The following is a 10,347-nucleotide window of genomic DNA, read 5'->3' as shown; positions in this document are numbered from 1 at the left end:
CCACTTTTCCACAATTCACCTGCTAAGGACCTCTTCCTCCCACCCTGTTTATCCTAATTTCCAGAAAAAGTAATGAATCATCATTTATGTGGTAGGAATGATACCCAAGCGCCAAAGATAGAATGACGAACACAACACGGCCCCTGACCTCACGGACCTTGCCCTCTAATGCAAGGATGGATGTTAAATTGTTACATATATGGTGGAGGTAACAAAATTGTTGATAAATTGTTATCACTCTGCATAGAGGAGATCCCCAAGACCATCGTCACTAGGAAGACTCATAGAACTCATCACATGGTTGTATTCATGGCTGATTTATTACATCAAAATGAATACCAAGTGCAATCAGCAGAGGAAAAAGGCACACGGGGTGAAGTACAGAGGAAACCAGGCACAGGCTTCCAAGGAATCCCTTTGGAATGACACAGGATACGCTTCATTCCCCTAGCGACAGGCTGTGACCACAGATGTGAAGTCTTGTCTACTGGGGAAGCTCATTAGAGACTCTGTGCCCAGGGTCTTTTTTTTTTTTTTAACGTGTATTTATTTATTTGGGGGAGAGAGTGCGTGAGCGAGGCAGGGACTGAGAGAGGAAGAGAGAGAATCCCAAACAGACTCCGAGCCATTAAGCGCACGGCCTGATGTGGGGCTCGATCCCACAAACCGTGAGATCATGATCTGAGCCGAGATCAAGAGTGAGTTACTCAACCAACTGAGCCACCCAGGAGCCTCGCCCAGGTCTTTTTAGGGACTGATCATGTAGACAGACTCTGCTTGACATGTGCCAAAATTCCAGACACCCAGAAAGAAAGCAGGTGTTCAGCATAAGCCATATTGTTTATACAAACAGCTTAGGCACAGTGAGCTAGCCTTGTCACTTAGCAGTGAGACCCCTCCTGAGATCTAAGTTCCCAGACACCACCCAAGTACCAACCTAGTAAGCAGGACTTTCCAGGGACTATGGTTTAAGCTTGCTCTATTAACTCTTTTCTGCATACCCTGAGACACAGTGGGTCGTGTCCAGGGTCAGCCAAGCTCCCTAAAAGATCAGGATGCCACAGCCCATGGGATCTAAGAGGTCGTTGTCCTGGAGTCCCATCTATCCCACTGTGCAGTCACCTTTATCCCTGACAGATTCCCTATTCTTACCTGGAAAAGGCAGCAATGAAAAAGGACAAAATGGAGTAGAAATAGGGAGCAAGGGACTCCTTGTTCTGAGTCCAGCCCAGTTTAGAGGAGCTAATGAATTAGGCAGAAAAGGTAATTGGGAGTGGGGTTGGAGGTGCTCCGGTAAGCCTGCTGGGTCTCTCCTGGGCCTTGCCATGGAGTTGATTTAGTGCACATGTCTCAGACAGGTAATCACAAGCTAGATGAGATGTATTGGTGGTTGTGTGATGATTGATTGTTTTCCTAATATATCATCTTTGAAGCAACGTAGCAAAATGGTGCTGATGGCATTATGAGAAATTACACCTGGGACCTAACTATTAGATCCAAATGGGGTTTGCCATCCTTGAATGTTATTTTGCCTGAGTTTCCAGATGGCAGTTGGGGCTATAGAAGAATTGGTAAATCCCTATGATTTAAAGGACTTGGCCCTGGTTAGGCAGGATTGTATGACCATCAGCCTAGGTCATCTCTGATGAGAAAACTGGGCACTGGGAAAGCCATGCTCACAAAATACGGTCCATCCTGATGGCTTCTGACCTCTTCACTAATATGGATTTTGTGCTTGCCACACTCACCTTAACATTTATACAGTGTATTGCTGGGTCTCATTCTTTCCAGAACTCAAACCCCATAGGTGGTGACACCAGGGAAGTCAGGATCTAGGTAAGCTCCTGGTTACAACTGGCGGAACCTGGAAGTGAATCAATACGCAGAGGCATTGAAATGACATTGATAAGCACTTGGGGGCAGCAGCGAACTTGGTTTTTGTCAATTATCAGAATGAAAAGAAGTAGATTGTAGTATTATCCACTAAGGAATCAAATGCGTGTGTGTGTATTTTCTTCCTCTGGCAATATAAAGAAATCTCTCTCTCACTTGTAGAAGAACTGTGAGTTTCCTTCCAGCATTCATTCTCCCTTTCTTTCTGATAGTACTATAACCCCCAGGTTGTAGTGAGGTTAAGGCCACTCCAAATAAAGACTATATTTCCCAGACTCTCTTTCAGCTAAGGTTGGCGCTTTAACGATGGTTTGGCCAATAGGATGTAAGCAGAAGTAATGTGTCCAACTTCCAGATCACATCCCTAAATGGAAGAGGCACACTCACTCCTTCTTTTTCTGCCTACTTAGAATGCCAGAATGTTGGTCGTTTATCTTGGCAGATGAGAGCAACGCTCTAGGAGGAGTCAACCAGTTCAACACCACAGACACACAGAAGCCTATACTATTCAATCACGTTTGTGGGTTTCTGTTTTACATTTATTTATTTTTGAGAGAGAGAGAGAGAGAGGGGCAGAGAGAGAAGGAGACACAGGATGCAAAGCAGGCTCCAGGCTCTGAGCTGTCAGCACAGAGCCCGATGCGGGGCTCGAACTCAAGAACCGCGAGTTCATGACCTGAGCTGAAGTTGGACGCCTAAGTGACCGAGCCACTCGGGCGCCCCATGTGGGTTTCTGTTTTAGATACGGAACCTATACCCTAATAAGCCAATATAGCTAGTGTATGGGGCTTCTCAAGATGCCTTAACAAAATGCCATCGACGGAGTGGCTTAAAGAACAGAAAAACGATTGCTTATACACGTGTTTTATATTTTGTTGGTAAGAAAGTATATTTGTCAAGTGTAAGGGAGGAAAAACTATTTTCCCGTCACCCATCTTCTTTTTTTAAGTCTATTTATTTATTTTGAGAGACAGTGCGTGTGAGCGCACACACACACACCCACACACACACGGATGAGGGGAAGAGAGAATGGGGAGAGAAAAACCCAAGCAAGCTCCACACCATCAGCACAGAGTCTGATGTGGGGCTTGAACTCAAACCATGAGATCATGACCTGAATCAAAGTGGTATGCTTAACCGACTGAGCCACCCAGGCACCCCTAAATTAATACTTTTAATTTAATTTAATTTAATTTAATTTAATGTTCATTTATTTTTGAGAGAGAGACAGCACACAAGTGGGGGAGGGACAAAGAGAGAGATGAGGGGACACAGAATCCAAAGCAGGTTCCAGATTCCGAGCTGTCAGCACAGACTCCTACAGCGGGGCTCAAACTCACAAACCACGAGGTCATGACCTGAGCTGAAGTCGGACACTTGGTCAACTGAGCCACCCAGGTGCCTCCATCTTAAGTTCTTTGGTTGGAGTCCATCAGTTCAACTGCTAAAAGAAAAGATCTACAAGTGAAAACAGACAAGTTCATTCACAAGTACAGAGGGCACACACAAGAGTGGTCAGAGATGAGGAACACATAGGAGTGGTAGAACTTGGGCTTGTACAGCATCTTAGCAAAGAACAATTATTTGGGGGAGAAGTGGTAAGACAAGCAAAAGCGCTTTGAGCTTCTAGGGGGAGCAAATTGTGAGAAGGCAAATCTAAGGGGCAGTAATGATTGATAAGGGTAGAAAAGGTTTATTATGTAGGTTCCTCTGATTCTACTTCTCGGCTGTTACTGATCTAGAGTTCCCTCTGGGGATTAACTTCTTTCTGGTAGAGAAAGGGGAGGGGACACCTTTACAGATCTATGTCCTATGTGTAGGCAAATAGGGGAAAAGCAGAGAACTTTTCTCGTATCGACTTCCTCTCAATTGCCTTCAGTTCGAAAACAGTCCTTATGCCAAAGTGGCATATTTTTGGGGTGGCATTTATTCTACTAGCCCTCACAAAAAAGGAGGTTGGAACATGTTTTATTTAACAGGGTCTTGGCTTGATTTATAACTTCTAAATATCTGGATATAGGGGTAATGGGTCTTCATTTGTTCTCTTGCTCTGGTCTCTACAAATGTCAGAGGCAGACTACTTTTAAAAGTAAGGAAGAGAATGGGTATAGCAAAGACTTAAATGATTCCCAAAGAAGAAGGCTTGAGGTCATACAAGTAAATGCAGGAGGAGTAAAAACAGTAACAGTTATTCAAAAGAACAAAATAGATATGGAAAACAAAAGTGATTCAAAATATGGATAGTTGTCCCTGAAATAGAAACTCAGCCGGGCACCTGGGTGGCTCAGTCAGTTGAGTGCCTGACTTTGGCTCAGGTCATGATCTTGCGGTCTGTGGGTTCAAGCCCCGAGTCGGGATCTGTGCTGACAGCTCAGAGCCTAGAACTTCCTTCAGACTCTGTGTCTCCTTCTCTCTCTGCCCCCACCCCTCCACTCTCTGTCTCTCTCTCTCTCAAAAATAAACATTAAAAACATTTTTTTTTTAAAAATAGAAACTCAGCCAAGGGATAGGAAAATTATCAAAAATACAGGGAAAAGAAAAGAGAAACTGGTTATGTCTCAACCTTTCCTTCAGTCCTCTAAGTTATCATCATATTGTTCAATGGCAATTGTGCTGTCACGTACCTTTCTTTTTTTTTAAGGTTTTATTTTATTCTATCAAAAAAATTTTTTTAACATTTATTTATTTTTGAGAGACAGAGTGAGACAGAGCACTAGCCAGGGAGAGGCAGAGAGGGTGGACACAGAACCCGAAGCAGGCTCCGGGCTGTGGGCCTTCAGCACAGAACCTGACGTGGGGCTCGAACTCACGAACTGCCAAATTAAGATCTGAGCCAAAGTGGGACGCCCAACCGACTGAGCCACCCAGGGGCCCCTAAGGTCTTATTTGATTAGTAATCTCTACACCCAGTGTGAGCCTCGAACCTACAACCTCAAGAGGAGAGTCATATGGTCTACCCTCTCAGCCACCCAAGCCCCCCTCTCATATACCTTTCTTACGCTACCTTACACATTAGTTTCTTATTGCTCCTCCCTCTTAACTTACTGTTTCCTACCGGATAATATTGTGAGAAGGGCTAATGTAGTTAATATTCTATGTAAAAGAAGAACAAATGGGCACAGAATGAGTGTCCAAAGGCCTCTGCGTGGCATAAAGGGCTCAGGTTTGATGGGGGTAACTGACGATACTCAGAGTCACCCTCTGCTTTCGGTTTCAGGGCTATATGCTTCCACTCCGAAATGGCCAGAAATCTGGCTTCCCTAGAAGGGAAGAGGAAGGAAATAGCAAGGAGAACCCCTCTACTTCTGTCAAGTCCCTATCTCAGCACACATTAGAAGCTTCTTTCACTGGGGTTTTTGCCTCTTAGGGAAGCACTAAGGAGAAGCATCTTCCCCTTTCCCCACCCCTGCAACCTACTCACACCCTTCTAACTGAAATGAGTTTCTTGTTAACTATGTAAAGTTAGGTCATTGTTTCGGGGCACCTGGGTGGCTCATTCAGTTAAGCGTCCGACTCTTGATCTCAGCTCAGGTGGTGACCTCACAGCTTGTGTCAACAAGCCCTGTGATGGACTCTGCACTAACAGCACAAAGTCTGCTTGGGATTCTCTCGCTCCCTCTCTCTCTCTCTCTCTCTCCCTCTCAAAAAAAATTTTTTTGTTTATTTAAAAATAAAAGAGGGCAATTAGGTGGCACCATCAGTGAAGCATCCAACTCTTGATATCAGTTCAGGTCATGATCTCACCCGCACGTCATGAGATCAAGACCCGCATGGGGCTCTGCACTGACAGTAAGGAGCCTGCTTGAGATTCTCTCTCTCTGCCTCTCTCTCTCTCTCTCTCTCTCTCTCTCTCAAAATAAATAAACATTTAAAAAAATAGTTAGGTCATCATTTTTTTCTTTTACTTTTTTTTTTTAATTTTTTTTTTCAACGTTTATTTATTTTTGGGACAGAGAGAGACAGAGCATGAACGGGGGAGGGGCAGAGAGAGAGGGAGACACAGAATCGGAAACAGGCTCCAGGCTCTGAGCCATCAGCCCAGAGCCTGACGCGGGGCTCGAACTCACGGACCGCGAGATCGTGACCTGGCTGAAGTCGGACGCTTAACCGACTGCGCCACCCAGGCGCCCCTTTCTTTTACTTTTTAATCCATCCAAAAATGTCTGTCCTTTAATAGGTGTGCTTAGGCCACAGGCTGGCAAACAATGGCCCCTGGGCCACGTCCAGCCCAGCACCTGTTTTTGAAGAAGAACATGTGATAGAGATTGTATGTGGCCCATAAAGCAAAAAATATTTACTATCTGGGGGGCCTGCGGGAGGCTCAGTTGGTTAAGTGACCGACTTTGGCTCAGGTCACGATCTCTCAGTTCGTCAGTTCGAGGCCCACGTAGGACTGCACTGACAGCTCAGAGCCTGGAGCCTGCTTCGGATTCTGTGTCTCCCTCTCTCTCTGCTCCTCCCCCACTCACACCCTGTGTCTGTCTCTGTCTCAAAAATAAATAAACATTAAAAAAAATTTTTTTTAACTGAAGAGAAAAAAACTTTGTTGACCCCTGGTTTAGATCACTTACATTTAATGTGATTATTGATATGTTTAGACTTAGGTCTACCATTGTATTATTTGTGTTTAGTTTGTTCCCTTTGTTTTGTTTTGTTTTGTTTTTTTAAATCTTCTCTTTCCCCTTTCCTGTCTCTTTTTGAGTTATTTGAACACTTTTTATTATGGCATTTTATTTATCGTGTATTTTAACTCTATCTCTTTGGATAATATATTTATGGGTTGCACTAGGCATTATAATATACATATTAACTTTTCTAAGTCTGTTTAGAATCTATTTAGAATTAATATTTAGCACTTGAACTGCAATATAGAAACCTTACCATCATATAAATACATCATACATTACATATATTATATATATTACATCATATATGTATAATAATGTACATATATGATATATAATGGATATCCATACCCATAACCATTAACCATAAACACTGAAAACCCCACCAGACACTCATAATTTTTGCTTTCAACCATTAAACATATGTTAAAGAATAGAGGAGAAGAATAGTCAATTACATTTACCTAAATATTTACTATTTCTATTGCCCTTCTTTCATTCCTGATGTTACAAGCTTCCTTTTGGCATCATTTCCCTTCTACCTAATGAACTTCCTTTAGCAATTCTTTTAGAACAAATCTGCTGGCTAAAAAAAAAAAAAAAAAAAAAAAAAGAAAAGAAAAGAAAGAAAAAAATTGTCTTCGTTCTCTTTCATCTAAGAAGAGGTTTATTTCAACTTCATTCCTGATGGAATTTTTGCTGGATATAGAATTCTGGGTTGACAGGATAGGCTGGAAGGATGCCAAAGGGGGAAAAAATATCCGTGAACTCAGCATCGGCTTGGTGGCACTTTGAATTTTTGCCTTCACTGACCCGTTTGCTACTATTTATTTTTCAGAGTCCTCAAATACCTGCTCTGTGCTTTGTGTCCAGATTTTATAGCTGCAATGAGTTGAAGAGATAGGGTGGGGTGTGCTAACTACATCCCCCCTGGAACCAGAATCCTCTCCTCGCCCTTTGTTATTCTTCCATGAGGGAGAAGAGCTAATCTGAGTAGCGGACGCTGATCTCCCCTGGTCAATGTTTACTGGTAAATGAGGTCATTACGGTAAAGGTCACACTTACATGCTCTGACATCTTTGTTTTCTCTTTGACCTGCCATTCATGAGGCTCCTATTATTAGTCGGGATAGGAGACACAAACCCCGCCGTAGCTGGTTTAAACAAAAGCAGTTTGTCGGTTTTTAGAAATAAAAATTTCAGTTTCAGGTTAAGCTAGAACAAGACATTTCTCTTCATCTTGCCGGGCTGTTTTCTCCATAAAGGCTTCAGTCACAGGCCACGTGGTAACCCCAAGAGCTCAAGGTTTAAAACATCCTACACCTAGCTATCGACAGAAAATAAGACCTTCTCCTTCCCAATAACTCTTAGAGAAATTCTAGTACCGAAGCTCATTGACTCTTAACCGGTGACACGGCCACGCCTATGGCCTGGAGAGAGGTTGGCCTACCCAAACCTCATGGACTGAGCAGGGACCAGCGTCACCCCATGGAAAGCTGAGGTGCTGACACCAAACACAAGAAGGTGTTTTGGAAAGCAAGTAACATGTGTCCCTGCTTTATCTAAGGAAAAGTCGTATCCAACCTGTAATTGGTACTGACATTTGCTAGGCTTCAACCCTATACCAGGCACTGTGCTAGGCACTTTACATATGCCACTGCATTTAATACTGACAATAACGGTTTTTAAAACAACATGGAAAGGTACTCTCAGGGGCGTCTGGGTGGTTCAGTGGGTTAAGCATCAGACTCTTGCTTTCTGGCTCAGGTCATGATGTCATAGTCATGAGATCGAGCCCTGTGTCAGGCTCAGCACTGAGTGTGGAGCCTGCTTGGGATTCTCTCCCTCCCTCTCCCTCTGCTTCTCCCCCCCCCCCCACTCACTTGCATTTTCTCTCTCTCTCTCTCTCTCTCTGTCTCTCTCTCACTCAAATAATTTTTTTTAATTTTTTTTTTAACGTTTATTTTTGAGACAGAGAGAGACAGAGCATGAACAGGGGAGGGGCAGTGAGAGAGGGAGACACAGAATCGGAGGCAGGCTCCAGGCTCTGAGCCATCAGCCCAGAGCCCGACGCGGGGCTCGAACTCATGGACTCACGGACCGCGAGATCTTGACCTGAGCTGAAGTCGGACGCTTAACCGACTGAGCCACCCAGGCGCCCCGCAAATAATTTTTTTTAAAGGTACTCTGGATATCATTATTCATCAGGAAAATGCACATTAAAATCACAATAAGATAGCATTCCATTAAGGACTGAAAATATGAAAAGTTGGCAAGGATATGGAACAACTGAAACTCATCTATTGCTGGTGAGAGTGTAAAGGGGTCTGATTACTCTGGAAAACATTTTGGCATTTTCTGTACAGTTAAATTACCCTGAACATATGAATCATCAGTTTGACTCCTAGGTTCTTTCCCAAGAGGATGATGAAGATTTTGTCATTAACCAAACCCTACTCAGGTTCCACAGAACTGCTTTCCAACTAGGCCTGACTTTCAGACTTCCCTGTTCCTCTCTGTATGATCCAATTTTAGCAAAACTCCCGATAAATCAATTCAACCAGGACCTTCCATCCTCCATACCTGATCACCCTGATGGGCTGTCGGCAAGAATCCTGTTAGGTTGGTTTAGCCAGAATCCATCTTCTGATGTTTCCTATCCCCACCCTGCTCTGTGGCTATGAATTCCCGTCTGTCCCTGCTGTGTTTGAAGTTGACCCCAATCTCTCTCCCCCACTGCAAAATTCCACAGTAGTGCTCCCTAGACCTATCAAGATAGCCCCCCACCCTTGAATAAAGTTTTCCTTACTGTGCATTAACAAGTGTCATTGAATAACTTTTTTCCTTTAACAAGGGATAAATGCACATATCCACACAAAGATGTATATAAGAATGTTTATAACAGCCGTATTCATAATAGCCAAAAACTGGAAACAAACCACCACATGCTGTCAATTTATGAACATAAAGGCTGTTGATACACTTTGCTAAATTGCTTTCCCTACCAGTTCTACAAATGTGTAACTCCTACTAACTTCTTATGAAAGTGTCAACTTGCACCTTAACATTTTTAGTTATTTGTATTTTGATAGCTACTTAAACCTTCCTTCCACCCCTTTCAACGCCATATGCACTCTCTTCTCTCTTACCAGCACTTTATAGCTCTTAAGGCTCATAAAACATGCTTTCCTTCCATCATGTATGTGGACATATGTAAGTGTGTAAGAAAACTCCTGGGGGACAAGGACAACTCATTTTTCTTTCTCTCTCCAAGCCTTGAGCTTTGTGCGTTTCATTCCCTCACTCAGGAAACACCGAGTTCACACAACAGACCAACCTGTAACCGAGACAGGTGCGCTAGGCATTCAAAAAGTTCACTGAACTGAACACCACTAGTGTCAGATATCCTACGCCTGTAGCTCTCCGTTAACATACAAACCCCACGTTTTAAATTCCCCAGATTGTGTACTAATCCGAAAACAAAAGCTCTGAAGTTTATCCTTTAAAATGTATTGACTAAGTAAGCGCCGCTCCCTCGGCCCTGTTAATTCCTTAACGTGCACACCACACGCTGGGGGACTTCGGCCAGAAAAAATGACCAGGGCAGCCTGGTGGTGCGGGGACTTTTCAAGGGATTCTGAAGGGCGCCAGGGTCATTAATTTCTTTGTAAGGACACCAGAACACTGACTATGCAAATCGTGGCAGCCGGGCAGGCAACCCAGATCCCGTAGCGCCCGCCGCCTCCACCCTACTGAGCTGGTCCGGGGCAAGTCACTCTCGCGGTACCTGGGACCGTGCCCCGCCCCCGGCCCCGCCCCCGGCCCCGCCC

This window comes from Lynx rufus, unplaced genomic scaffold (assembly GCF_022079265.1).
Source record: "Lynx rufus isolate CCGP_SWC_20201006 ecotype Redwood Valley unplaced genomic scaffold, mLynRuf1.p SCAF_6, whole genome shotgun sequence".
NCBI classification, from domain to species: Eukaryota; Metazoa; Chordata; class Mammalia; order Carnivora; family Felidae; genus Lynx; species Lynx rufus.
This window is presented reverse-complemented; position numbering follows the sequence as displayed.